We start from the raw sequence: 13354 nt of genomic DNA on the forward strand, positions 1-13354 counted from the left end.
GTGTGTGTGTGTGTGTGTGCACAAGGCCTCATGTATACCAAACATATACTTCATTCCAGCTCCTATCTATAACATAAATAAATATACTGAAAGTTATGTAACTGATTCTAAGTAATAGCTATAACTCATAATTTTAACATTTTATAAAATAAACCCAGAAAATGAATACCATTTCTGAGTTTGACTAGGTATATACTATTCCTAAAATCACTAATCAATATCAATCAATCAATTTAACTCATAAATATTGCTAAAATCATTATGAGAAGTATTCATACCCACTATCTAAGACAATACTACTACTGACTAGTATAATAATTTGATTTGCTCACCTATTGTGGGCATTGAATGTCTGTGTTTCTCCAATATTTACATGTGGGAAATGGAGGTCTCAAATAGTGTAATAAGGTCACATGAGGTTATAACTCTGAGGCCTTCAACAAAAAGATTACCAGGATTACTGTATTTCTTGAAAAACAAACAAACAGACAAGCAAACCAGCAGAGATCTCATTGGCTTTCTGCCTCATGGGGTCACAAGGAAAGCTGCCTTCATCAAGTGAAGTGGAGAGCCCAGAAACTGACCCTGCCCTTCCTAGGTCTGGGGTTTCCAGCATGTAGGAAAGGTTGGTTAAACTGTCTAGTATACAGGAGCTTCTGTTACAAGGGGTTGCTTAAAATGTCTAGTATACATTTCTGTTACCAGTTTTCTCTTCTACTATTACCACAAGGAGAACAGCATTATATGTAGCTAATTTCATGTGGGGAATCTCTGTTACAAAATGTATTAACTCAGTTTTCTTGGGATCTAAGAAGCTTCTCATATCCCTGCATGTGACCAGGTATTTTTAGAGACCTATTTCAGTCTTACTCCTTGAGCATATAATGTTTTAATAAGTTTTCTTGTTTGTTTTACCTCCTATGAGTTTCATGAGAGATTAAAGAACCAAAAATGTGAAGTATATTATAAATATAGTAGGGCTGGAGAGATGGCTCAGCCGTTAAAGGCTAGGCTCACAATCAAAAATAAATATAGTAAATTTGTACACCTCAAGTGACACAGAATTTTGGCAGAATGTTAATATAGGAAGGAGATACATATAATCTAACATTAAAAAATTATAGTCTATTAAAAAAAATTTCAAAGTGTAGGGCTCCTATTCTCTAATAGAGCCAAGGTTGTCTCTGTGTCTGGAAAACATGCTTAACCTATATATAATTGATGTTTACAGAGTGAATGATGTAATAAAAACTGTTTTTTCTTGAGGTTCCACACCTAAGTTATATGGAAATTTTATTGATATGCGAATAGAAGTCAAGACCTCAGTTCTTGACTACTGTGTTTCTAAAGGAGACTTTCTTTTTTGGAAAGTCCATCCTGAACAGTTGTTTCATCCAGGGGTCTACATTGTTAAGTCTTTGTTGTTTTCCTTCCATTTAATGGGGACACTCAGTACAAATGTGCACACATAAAAGTCTATTGTTTCTTCTGTAAAGTTCTTTAACCAGCTAATGCTTTCCCTCAGTGGCAAACAGCACTTTGTTTCTTTTTTATTCTTTCCCAACTACTATTAAATGCAAGCAAAATTTAATTTAGTTCAATTCATTATTGTTTGGAGGATGTTGCCCTAAAAAAGCAGGTGTTCTTTTTTTATTAGGTAAATTTGTTGTAATTAGAATAATTTGCATCCCACAGATGAAACACTGTCCAAATTCAATGATCCAGAAGTCTTTGAACATTAAAGTAAAAATGTGCATTGTTCTTTATTACTCCCTGATGAAATTGGACTTGGCAGGAACAGAGTCTGGGACAATGCCAAGTTTATTCCCAGAGTTTGCAATCAGCAAGCAAGCTACACCAGAGACCAAAGAGGAGCATGGTGGATGAGCGTTGGGCCAGCACTGGTCATTACCAGGGACAGGACAGGAAAAGGTCCTAGTTATTAAAAATAATCACTACAATGTATCATGCAGTGGTTGTGGATTCTAACTCAAAATACCTGAGAAAGTTTAGAAGATGGCTTTTTACAGAACTGCTTTTTCTGAAGGAATTACCCCAGTTTCTCTGAGAAACATTTGCTTATAAAATTTCAGAGAACTCTTACAAACCTAGTATGCTATGACTCTCCAAAGGTTGAACACAGGCTGCCTTAACCATTACACATCTTTTCACTGACTAACCACGTTATAGCCTCAAAAGTTTTCCTACTCGTGTCTTTTGACACAGAGGAAATGAAGATTTGTTTGTTTTCTTCTGTGCTTTGTTTTGTCTTTTGTGTAGAGCTGACCGTGAATCCTGAAGTCTCACACATACTAGGCAAACATTCTCCAGGCATCCATGAGATGTTAAGGTATTGTTGAGTTGAGATCACAGGTATGAACTTAAGAGAGCATGAAGCCTTGCTTTTACTCAGCTTGCAAAGAATTTATGATGCTTTTAGGATTTCTGAATCACAGTTTTCATCAGAAATAGCTGATCTGACATGAACTTACTATTTTTCCCTCACCTCTTGACCCCCACAAAGATTTTATACCATGAACAATGTTTGGTATATGTTTACCTGCTGTACTCATTTTGGTTTTTTTATATCTTTTTGTTTTGCTTGCTATAATCAATCAATAGTAATGATGTCTTCTTGAATGCCATTATATTAATATATTAGGAATACAATATATTTTATATAATATATGTATATTATAACAATAATTATATATGGAACCTTTGAATATATATGAATATATACAGAAATATATATTCCAAGGTTGATGCCGAATATTAATATGTGTGTATACATATACATATATATATATATTGTTGTTACAATATATTGTAGTATAATAATATATTATATATTAGTTCTATGTTTATTCCAAGATTGATGTTGAATATTGGATATGACATCCCAGAGTGTGTTGGTTCCCCTAGAACTGGAGTTAAAACTAATAGCTCTTTTTTACTGGAAAGTGTTCTAAGATTGATTTAGTGACAGCTGTATGGTTCTTTCAATATAATAGTAAAGGCATTAAGACTGATGGGTTTTGATGGGTAAAATTTTTTAAAATGTGAAAATGTAGGCTACTGAGAGTTCTTTAGTTTTCAAGTCCCCAACTCAATGCTTGATGACTCTAATCTTCTACATAGAGGATTGCTGGGGAAAGAAAATTTCTACATTGGAGAATTCTTCACATTTAAAGCCCTGACATCAGCTCAAAGATTCCATGTTTGTCATTTTGTCTCTGTCAAAGCAGAATGTACCTTTTCTTTGAGAACTCGAGGCGTCACTCATTTGTCCCACTTCAGCAGCTGCACCGGAGGGACACCAAGATTTTATCTTCCTGTGGTTGTTTAGCTCTTTTGCATGATGTGTTCCCATGAGACAGGATTTTTACCACATGGCATGTTTAAGTTGCTTTGTTGGGTAAACACACTATTTCAGTGGGAATGAAAACATCCTCTGATGCCCTAAGCATAAGCAGAATTGTAGGCAAGAAACTTTTGCTAACTTGAAATATGTCATAGGAATGCATTCCCCAAATATTATTGCTAAGTCATGGATAGTGAATATTTTGTGATTGCTGCAAAAAACAATGGTAAAATTATGGCATTATTTATCAATATATGTTGGTTTTTCTAGCTTTTTATTGTATTACTCTGAAACAGAACTGATGATTTTTTTTCCACATGTGAGGTGTGTATGTACATGCGTTTACCTGTGTGTAGACATACATATGCAGCAGACAAAATATTTAGGAAAGTTATGCTACTTGATTGATCTCCACTCCATGTATTAAAGCAGAGTCTCTCACTTGGACCCATAGCTCACTGATTTGGCTACTCCAGCTAGCCACTATCTCTAGGGATCCCCTTTAACAGTCTACTGAGTACTGATGGTACGAGAGTGGGGAGAACCCTTACCAACCAGACATTTACACAGGTGTTGAGAGTCTTGAATCGGGTCCTCACTCTAGTGAGGAAAGTGTTTTAACCACTGAACAATCTCTTTCAAATCCCTCATTGGATTTTTTGCATTTATTAAAAATAATTGTGTGGTGATCTAAAATTAATTTGGGTTGTGCTCTTTTCTACTACCCAGTTATTCAGCATTCACTTATTTTAAGAACAAGCCCAGTAAAACAATGCTCTTACACCTACTTTTTTTGCTGTCAAAACAAAATAAAGAAGAATAAATTGCTAGTAGGTGTGGTGGTTCTTTTTAAATGTTCTAAAGTTGGTTTTGTTGATGACTACATAACTCTGTGACTATAAAAATAAATAACTAAATAATTTAAATAAGGTACTTGGGTACTAGAACAGTAAGATCATTATTTGAACATGAAATAAAATCAGGTATCAATGTCTTTGAGTTTGTTATTACTGTGATAAACACCATGATCAATACAGCTTGGGGAGGAAAGCATTTATATCAGCTTCAAGCATAGAATCCATCACTTAGAGATGTCAGGGAAGAAACTTGAATCAAGAACCTGGAGGCAGGAGCTGCTGCAGAGGCCATGGGAGAGCATTGTTTATTGGCTTGCACCTCTTACTCAATCTGCTTTCTCATAGCACTCGGGATGACCATGTCACAAGTGGCATTGCCCACAGTGAGTTGGGCCCTCTCCCATTAACTGTCAATCATTAATCAATACAATGCCCTTTAGGCTTGCCCACAGGATGATCAGATAGAAAATCTTCTCAATTTCCTGTTTCCCAAATGATTGTAACGTGTGTCAAGTTGACATAAAACTAGCCAGCACAGTCAATGAAATGTTTATGATCTGTTTCCAACAATTGTGTTATTATCTCACTGAAAACCCAAATCAATTTCCTTGGATGATTTCTGAGCACACTGAAAAAAGAAAATAGTTACCTGATTGAAAAAGTCATTTAAAATGTACTGAATTTCTTCTTGATGTCAGACATGGAACTAGTCTCCTTCTTTTATTTCATCCATAAAAGCAGGAGTAAGGTCATTGTCTTGCTGTATTTATTGTTAGAGTAAGGTAGTGTTGAGTACCTGGACAATAATGAAGGTGGGGTATGTAATATGAATGAGTGAGTTGTGTGGTCTCCTAATGACAGTAACTTTAAGAAGTACAGATGTTGACAAGGCTGTTGGACAACTGGAACTCTCCCACATTGCAACTGAAATGCAAACCAGTATTACCAGTAATTAAAGACCTCCTATAACCTGGCAACTTTGCCTTTAAGTATTTACTCAAGAGAAATGATAATTTCTGTCCCCAGAGAAGTATGTACAAGAATGTAGATAGTAGCTCTATCTATCCTTAATATTCACAACCAAGAAACATCCCAAAGTCCTTCAACACATGAATGATTAAACAATCATGACTATGCAATGAAATATGACTCAATATCAAAGAGATACAAACTAATGATCATGGAGAAGTCTTAGAAAGTTGTCCTTCCAAGCCAAAGAAGCCAGACACCAAAGTACATACTGTACGATTCAGTAATGTGGGTACCTGAGAGGGTGTATTAGTTATTTTCCATTGCTGTGATAAAAATGCCATGACCACAAGCAACTTTGGAAAGAATTTGTTCTGACTTATGGCTCTGAGGGTCAGGTCCCTCACAGTGAAGAAGCCACTGCAGTAGGTAGTCAGAGTCAGAAGTTGGCAAGCCACAATTTATCACACAGGATACAAGGAGAGAGGGAGGGAGAGGGGGAGGGGAAGAAGACAGGTGGGCAGGCAGGCAGGCAGGCAGACAAGGTAAACCAATCCTATAAATTCTAAAGCCTGCCCCTGTCAATGTACTTCCTTCAGCAAGCTTCCATGTCTAAAAGTTCCATATCATCTTTAGACAGCACCGCCAGCTGGGGACCAAGTGCTTGAATACGTAAGCCTCTGGGGGACATTTCTTATTCAAACCTCCACAGTGGGGAATAAAGGAAGATTAGCAACAAAATGTGCAATGGAACCTCCTAAAATCAGGGGGATAATCTCTGCATCTTTGTTATTGACTAAATGGAAATAAAGACTTGAAAAAAAAAACTTACTGACTTATACAATTAAAGTCTGTGCACTGTGTTAAATATGCATTGTGTTCAAGCAAAACCTATCAAGAAAAGAAGGATATAGAAATTCAAGTGAGTCCTCTAAAGTTATCTGCTGCAAACTATTAATTTCATTGTTGCCCAACACAGAAAAATAATTCAATAAAGAAATGGAAACAAACTATATAATTGGCAGTCAAGCAGTAGTGTACTCAAATTACAGATCCTCTGTGTTGAATAACGTTATTCAGCAGAGTTAAATTTCTAATTATTAAGACCATGTGGAAGCATGGAAAAATGTTTCAAAAGACATAAACATATAACTAGGAACCCTGAACTACAGAGTTGACCTTTTATGGATTGCTGACATTGGAATTAATGAGATTCATAAATCTAACCTCTACAGTCTTAAAAAAAAATAGTAGCTGATTCTCCACCTTGATGATATCCAGTCAAAATAGCCAGAGTCGTTAGAAATGATGCTGTCAGCAATACTGTGGTAGTGGAGTAGTTCAGTCACGTTGATGTAAGAGAAGCTGTTTATGAATCCCCTCATCATCCTTTCTTGGTCAGCTATTAAAGGTCCTATGGAAATTTGGCATGCTGACAATAGTCATCTCTAGTGTCATAATAAATATTAATGCTTGTTAAATATTTCCCAAGTCAAATGTATTATAAGGTAAATCAAACATCTTTAATATCTTTATATATGAATTTTTGTATGAATGAAAATGCTATTGGGGTTTAAAAATATCTTAAGGACCACATAATAATGTATCAGTTTGTTTTATTTTCAAGTTTATCACCAGCCCGTGCTTATAAATCAAGGTCTTTTTATATTATTAAATTTGATCAAGTTCTGTTTTATATCCATCTAATATCTCAGCTAGGGTTAGTATTGGTGTGATGAAATACTAGGACCAAAAATGAAGTGAGGAGGAAAGGATTTATTTGGCTTATACTTTCCCATTCCTGTTCATCATCAAAGGAAGTCAGGACAGGAACTCAAATAGGGTAGGAACCTGGAGGCAGGAGCTGATGCAGATGGCATAAAGGGGTGCTGCTTACTGGCTTGCTCTGTATGGCTTGCTCAGCCTGCTTTCTGATAGAACCTAGTACTACCTGCCAAGGGGTGGCCCTACATACAAAGTGGCTGGGTCCTCCCCAATAAACTACTAAATCCCAACATGTTTCCTATGGCCAGATCTTAGAGAGGCCTCTTCTTAATTGGGGTTCCCTTTTCTCAAATGGCGTTAACTTAGCTCAGGTTGGTATAAAATTATCCAGCACACCTAATATAAATAAAGCTTTAGTGAGACCAAAAATTAGCATGACTTGAAATAGGATCCTATATTGATTTTTGACTGGCTCTAGAGAGAAAATTTTGAGACCTTGAAAACATTTCAAATGAAAATTTAGAAATGAATGTCTACTGGATTTAGGTTCCTCAAGATAAATTCTGCTTATGACTCATGACCAGTGCTTGTTTAATAGATCTATGAATCTGTATCTTAAGTCTTTTTGTTATGAAATATTTACATTAAGTAGAGCATGAAACATACAGCCCTGCTTCATCTGTTAATCTTATTCCAAGAACCCACAATGAGCTCAGCTGCATTTGTACCTGATCTCTATACAATACTTGGAGAGCAGCCATAGGTGAGGCAAGCTAGTCTGCATAGTTTTAGTTTACAGTTTGACATTCCAAGGTGCAAGAGGAAAGAACAACTTGGATCTGAGATTCTGGGACGAGTCTTCAGAAGTCAGAATCCAAGTGAGGCTTGAGACAGCTCTTTTGTGGATGCTGAATGCATCGCGTAGTAGTGGGAGCATTTTATAAGCAAATGATATTATTTGGGGAAATATGAGTTATCAGAATGGCCCATTATGACATCTCTTATCAAGAGAGCATGAAAGTGAAGGGAATCTAGCCAGAATGCAAACATGGCTCTGGTAGGCCTTCGCCTTCTCCCCCATTCCTTCTGCCTTGCTAAAAACTGTTCGATTGCATTCCTAAAGCTACCCACCAAGTCTGTTCCCTTATTTTGCCACTTCCTCCTTCTGAGGCTGACTACTAAGGTCCTAACATCAAAGTTCTGAAGTCCAGCAATCAAAAACCCCCTTCGGCTCACCTAGTTAACATGCCCAATCGAAAATAAACATCTCATCTTAATACAGGCTTTCCCCTTTAATCTTTATAAGCTGCCAGTTTCGTCCATGCCCTGTCTGTCTCCTTTCTATACAGAAGCTGTCCTTTGTTCCCCTCTGGGACAAATAAATATCCCTGGTCCTTCTCCCTTGCTCCTTTCCCCTTTTCCCTCATCCTCTGTCTCATACCTTTGTCCTTTATCCCTATCCTCTGTCCCTCTGGGGCAAATAAATTTTTGTGCTGAGAGCTTGGTCTGGAGGGTCCTGAGACAATTCTACTTCTTTCACACAAACCAGAGATTTCTCAAATCTAGCAGGGGATGGTGTTGCTTTATAACCTTTTTTAAAATTTGTGGTGTATCTTTGTGAGTGCAAAGTGAGTGTGTGTGTGTGTGTGTGTGTGTGTGTGTGTGTGTGTGTGTGTGTGTAGGAATTATATGACCCCATGAGGCCAAAAGAGGGCAGGCAAGAGATCCCTGGAAATTGGAGTTGCAGGCCTCCACCTGATGCCTAGCCTGGGGTAAGAGTGCTGGGATCTAGCTCCCTTTTCTACAATTGCAAACAAGGACTGTTAACTATTGTGTCATCTGTTGAGCCTGGTCTGGGAGTTCTGTTTGTTTTGTTTGTGTCTGATGTTTTTGAGATAGGGATCCTCCTGCTTCCAAGTAGAGGACTGCAGAAGCCTCTGTCTCTGTAGTACCCAGGCTTACTCCAGGTTTTCTACTGAGGATTTAAATTAATTAATAAATCCTTTAAAAATAAATATGTAGATTTTTTATCTATGGCTATTTGATGTTTCTAAAGTGATTTGTAATTTAGAGTAGATGTATGCCAGTGTTTCTGTGTTGTCTACAAAACTCAGGCATGGTCCAAACAATGTCCACATAATTAATATCCCCACAGCTGAAGAATCACTACTGTTTGAATCACTTGACCATCTATGCATAGCTGCAGGTTTCCAGGTCCAATATTCTGCTTTGTTTTGATCAAAAATTTTAAGAGTATTGTTTACCTTGGAAGTGAAAGAAAGTAGTTAGTTAGAAGTTGTGTGTTTTAAAATACTAGATTCGGGATGTTGCTATGGCAGGTCTGTCTAAAAAAAAACTTAAGGTTTTAAAATCAAATTTTAAAAGCTGAGTTTCTGTTTTCATTGTTATATCTGACACACACAGCATATGGCTTACAGAAAGGCAGCCGAATCTGTTAAACATACACAGCTACCCACACAGCCACACACACTGGTCTACAGTGGAGAATTCCTGTGTCGATAGAGAGAACAGAGATTTGCACCAAAGAACCAAGTTTTATTCATGTATAATTACCATCAGAATAAGAGTCCATGCTACGAACAAGAACAGCCTTGCTTCCTGATTTAATTGATCCAGTCTGATTGGGTCAGATACACGTTGATGAAATAGTTACAAAAATAAACATTGACTTAGTAACCCTGCTTAGAGCCAAAAAGGAGAGGCAAGGATTGTTTAAACCATGGAAGACTAAGACGTTAGATAAAGATTTTCTAAGATATGTGTCTTTTGATCTGGGTTTTCCTTACCAGAAGAAAGGCATTCTGGGAGGAGGGAATCTTCTGAGGCACAGAATATAAATCATATAAATCGTGTGAACGATCTAGAGAAGGTAGAGCTAGAGACTGGAATGAGGAGGAAGTGAAAACAGATTCTGAGGTAGGCAGTGAAAGAGCTCGTGAAGAAGTAAAGACACAGGCAAGAGTTCTGGATTTCCTCATAAAAGAACTGGGAAAATAGCATAGGGTTCTAAGCAGTACAGGGGGATGATCACATACTGAAAATATGCATATTGATTTATGTCATCTGTTTAGGGTGGAAAAACAATAACGTTCGTTTGCACAGTGGTATTGGCAATGGGGAGACGTAGGGGGATTAAAAATAGAGTTATTAGCATCTGGGAATGATTATGCAGTCGACCTGAAGGGAGAGGTGGATGGATGAAAGGTTCCTGGCCAGCAAGCAGGACCATCTGCCCAGCTACAGAGTACCGAAAGGAGACTTAAATCTGCTTTCAGACTTTGGTGAATTAACTAATTTAGAGTTAAGGAATGATTCTGTGGAAAGTGTGCTTAATAAGCACAAAGCTTCCAAGGGTTAAGTATGGTGGGAAGGAAAGGCTTCGGGGTTCAGGGTTCATAATTTAATGGGGAGAGAGTAAGGAGTGAGCAGGTCAGGAGGAGCTGGAGCCCAGGAGTTTGAACGACTCATTCAAGATTTGTAGCCATGACGTAGAAGTGGAGGAAGGAGCAAGGTGGGCTTTCTTGGAGGAGGGGGTTATTGTTTTTAATTTTCATATTGTTGTGTGCATGCTTTTCCATTGGTTTTTAAACACAGAAGAGACACAGATATTTCAAAGCTCACATGATTGTGTCAAGAGAGAAAGTAGTTGATAATAATAAGTGTCAAAGATTGTAAATGCCAGAACACAGAAGGTACCACCTTCATCTGGAACAGAGTCCATTTCTTTTTTCCAGTACGGGGAGAAGATAAGGGTAGGAGACAAAACTGTATTTAATTTGGGGAAATCACGGTGAGTTCAGTCTAAGGCTTTGGTGGCTTTGAAGGAGGGAGATAAGGTTTCCAGCAGACAGTCAGCCACAGACTGAATTTCCTATGTTGAAAACAGAATGTCTTACGGATAGCTTACAGCAATGAAGATGAGAGTACTATGAGGTTGGAAGCCAGCATTTATAATAATTACTTTCATATGGATAAAGCCCTGGGCATTTGGATATTCTTACATTCTTTTTGGTTATTCTGGTTGGGAGCCTGGCCTTTGATGGCTGAGCCATCTCCCTATCCCTCCTCTGTAGAGGTAAATAATATTAAGAGATTCTACCAACCCACCTAGTGCCAGCTCCGATGGGCCACATGGCATCTGAGGAGTATTTGCATCTCAGTCAGCAAAGAGTCTCAACTGCTAAGCTCCCAGTCTCCATCCTACACTAGCGCCAGCTCACATTTTCATCTTAAAGAGCGAAGCGTCTCAACCCTTCTCACCATCTCACACTGCCACTGGCTACTCCCTGAGCCTGGCAGCAGCCACCCTCTTGCAACTCTCTCTGTGGGCTTCGCTCACATTCCCAGCATCAGTCCTCTGTGTTTGTAGTCACCACTCCCAGTAATTAGTTAAAATCAAAACTCAAGGCTCTCTGCTTCTCCCTAGTCCAGAGACAGCCATGCCAATCTCATCCTATAGACAAGGTGGTGAAGGTTGGTGTGAATGGATTTGGCCTGGTTACCAGGGCTGCCTTCTCTGCATCTGTAAAGTGGAGATTGTTGCCATCAATGATCCCTTCATTGACCTCAACTACATGGTCTACATGTTCCAGTATGACTCAACCCATGGAAAATTCAATGGCACCATCAAGGCTGAGAATGGAAAGCTTGTCATCAATGGGAAGCCCATCACCATCTTCCAGGAGTGAGATCCCGCTTACATCAAATGGGGTGACGCTGTTGCTGAGTATGTCGTGGAGTCGACTAGCATCTTCATCACCATGGAGAAGGCTGGGGCTCACTTGATGGATGGGGTCAAAAGGGTCATCATCTCCACCCTTTCGGCTGATGCCCCCATGTTTGTGATGGGTGTGAACCACAAGAAATATGACAACTCCCTCAAGATTGCCAACAATGCATCCTGCACCACCAACTGCTTAGCCCCCTCTGGCCAAGGTCATCTGCAACAACTTTGGCATCATGGAAGGGTTCATGACCACAGTCCATGCCATCACTGCCACTCAGAAGACTGTGGATAGCCCCTCTAGAAAGCTGTGGCATGATGGCCGAGGGGCAGCCCAGAACATCATCCCTGCATCCACTAGTGCTGCCAAGGCTGTGGGCAAAGTCATCCCAGAGCTGAACGGGAAGCTCACTGACATGACTTTCCGTGTTCCTACCCCCAATGTATCCATTGTGGATCTGACATGCCACCTGGAGAAACCTGCCAAGCATGATGACATCAAGAAGGTAGAGAAGCAGGCATCTGAGGGCCCACTAAAGGGCATCCTGGGCTACACTGAGGGACCAGGTTGTCTCCTGAGACTTCAACAGCAACTCCCACCCTTCCACTTTTGATACTGGAGCTGGCATTGCTCTCAATGACAACTTTGTAAAGTTCATTTCCTGTTATGAAAATGAATACAGCTACAGCAACAGGGTGACGGACCTCATGGCCTACATGGCCTCCAATGAGTAAGAAACCCTGGACCACCAACCCCCTCTACCCCCCAGCCCAGCAAGGATACTGAGAGCAAGAGAAAGGCCCTCAGTTGCTGAGGAGTCCCCATCCCAACTTGACCTCCAACACTGAGCATCTCCCTCACAATTTCCATCCCAGTTCCTCCATAAAGACAGGAGGGGTCTAGGGAGCCCTCCCTACTCTCTTGAATACCATCAATAAAATTCGCTGCACCCACCCCCCAAAAAACCAAAACTCAATAAGCTTGTAATTTAACAATCAGATTTACATCTTAAATTCTCAATCCACAAAACATCCACACGATAAACTCACAACCAATTGATAACGATATAAACTGTCTACCTAGATAAGACAAATTGTCCTATAAAATTCCATCCCTTATGAAATATTCATAATTACCTGTGGCCCCTTAAGGCCACACAGATCTGGGTCATCTTTCTCCTCCTCCATCTTGGTTCTCCTCTTTTTCCTCTCTTCTACCTTACAAAAACTCTTTCTCCACCTTTTTCACTGCCCAATCACAGGCCTAGCCTTATTATTTTTTTTTTTGCCTGTCCTCACCTACATATAGACTATCTTTTTAACAACTGAAAGTTTTTCCCCTTTTCACTTGATAGTCAGATGATCAGTTGAAGTGGAAGGTTCTGGTTGTATCATGAGATGCAGACTCACATGATATTTTGCTGAGGCAAGACTTATGGGCCTGCACATGATGATTAGGAAGAGTATAAATGGGACTCAATGGACAGTGACTTGGCAACCTTCTCTTCTCTCAGATAGGCACAGCAGGGAACTCCTCTTGGTGACCCAGATGGTTGTAGTTGCTCCCACTGACTCCTACAGATTCCGTGACAACCAAGTGGTTTCTGCTAGATCGGACCACACCTGCTGATTTGTGTTTGGTGACACATTTTTTTTTATCTGAACTTCTGGTATCCTGACAATGGAGATTGGAAT

General features: G+C 39.3%; 1 pseudogene; it reads left to right on the plus strand.

Moving 5' to 3' along the window:
• The first annotated feature begins 10129 nt into the window (after positions 1-10129).
• LOC116896021 lies at positions 10130-12394 on the plus strand (annotated as a pseudogene).
• The last annotated feature ends 960 nt before the right edge of the window (positions 12395-13354 follow it).

The sequence above is a fragment of the Rattus rattus genome, chromosome 3 (assembly GCF_011064425.1).
Source record: "Rattus rattus isolate New Zealand chromosome 3, Rrattus_CSIRO_v1, whole genome shotgun sequence".
NCBI lineage: Eukaryota > Metazoa > Chordata > Mammalia > Rodentia > Muridae > Rattus > Rattus rattus.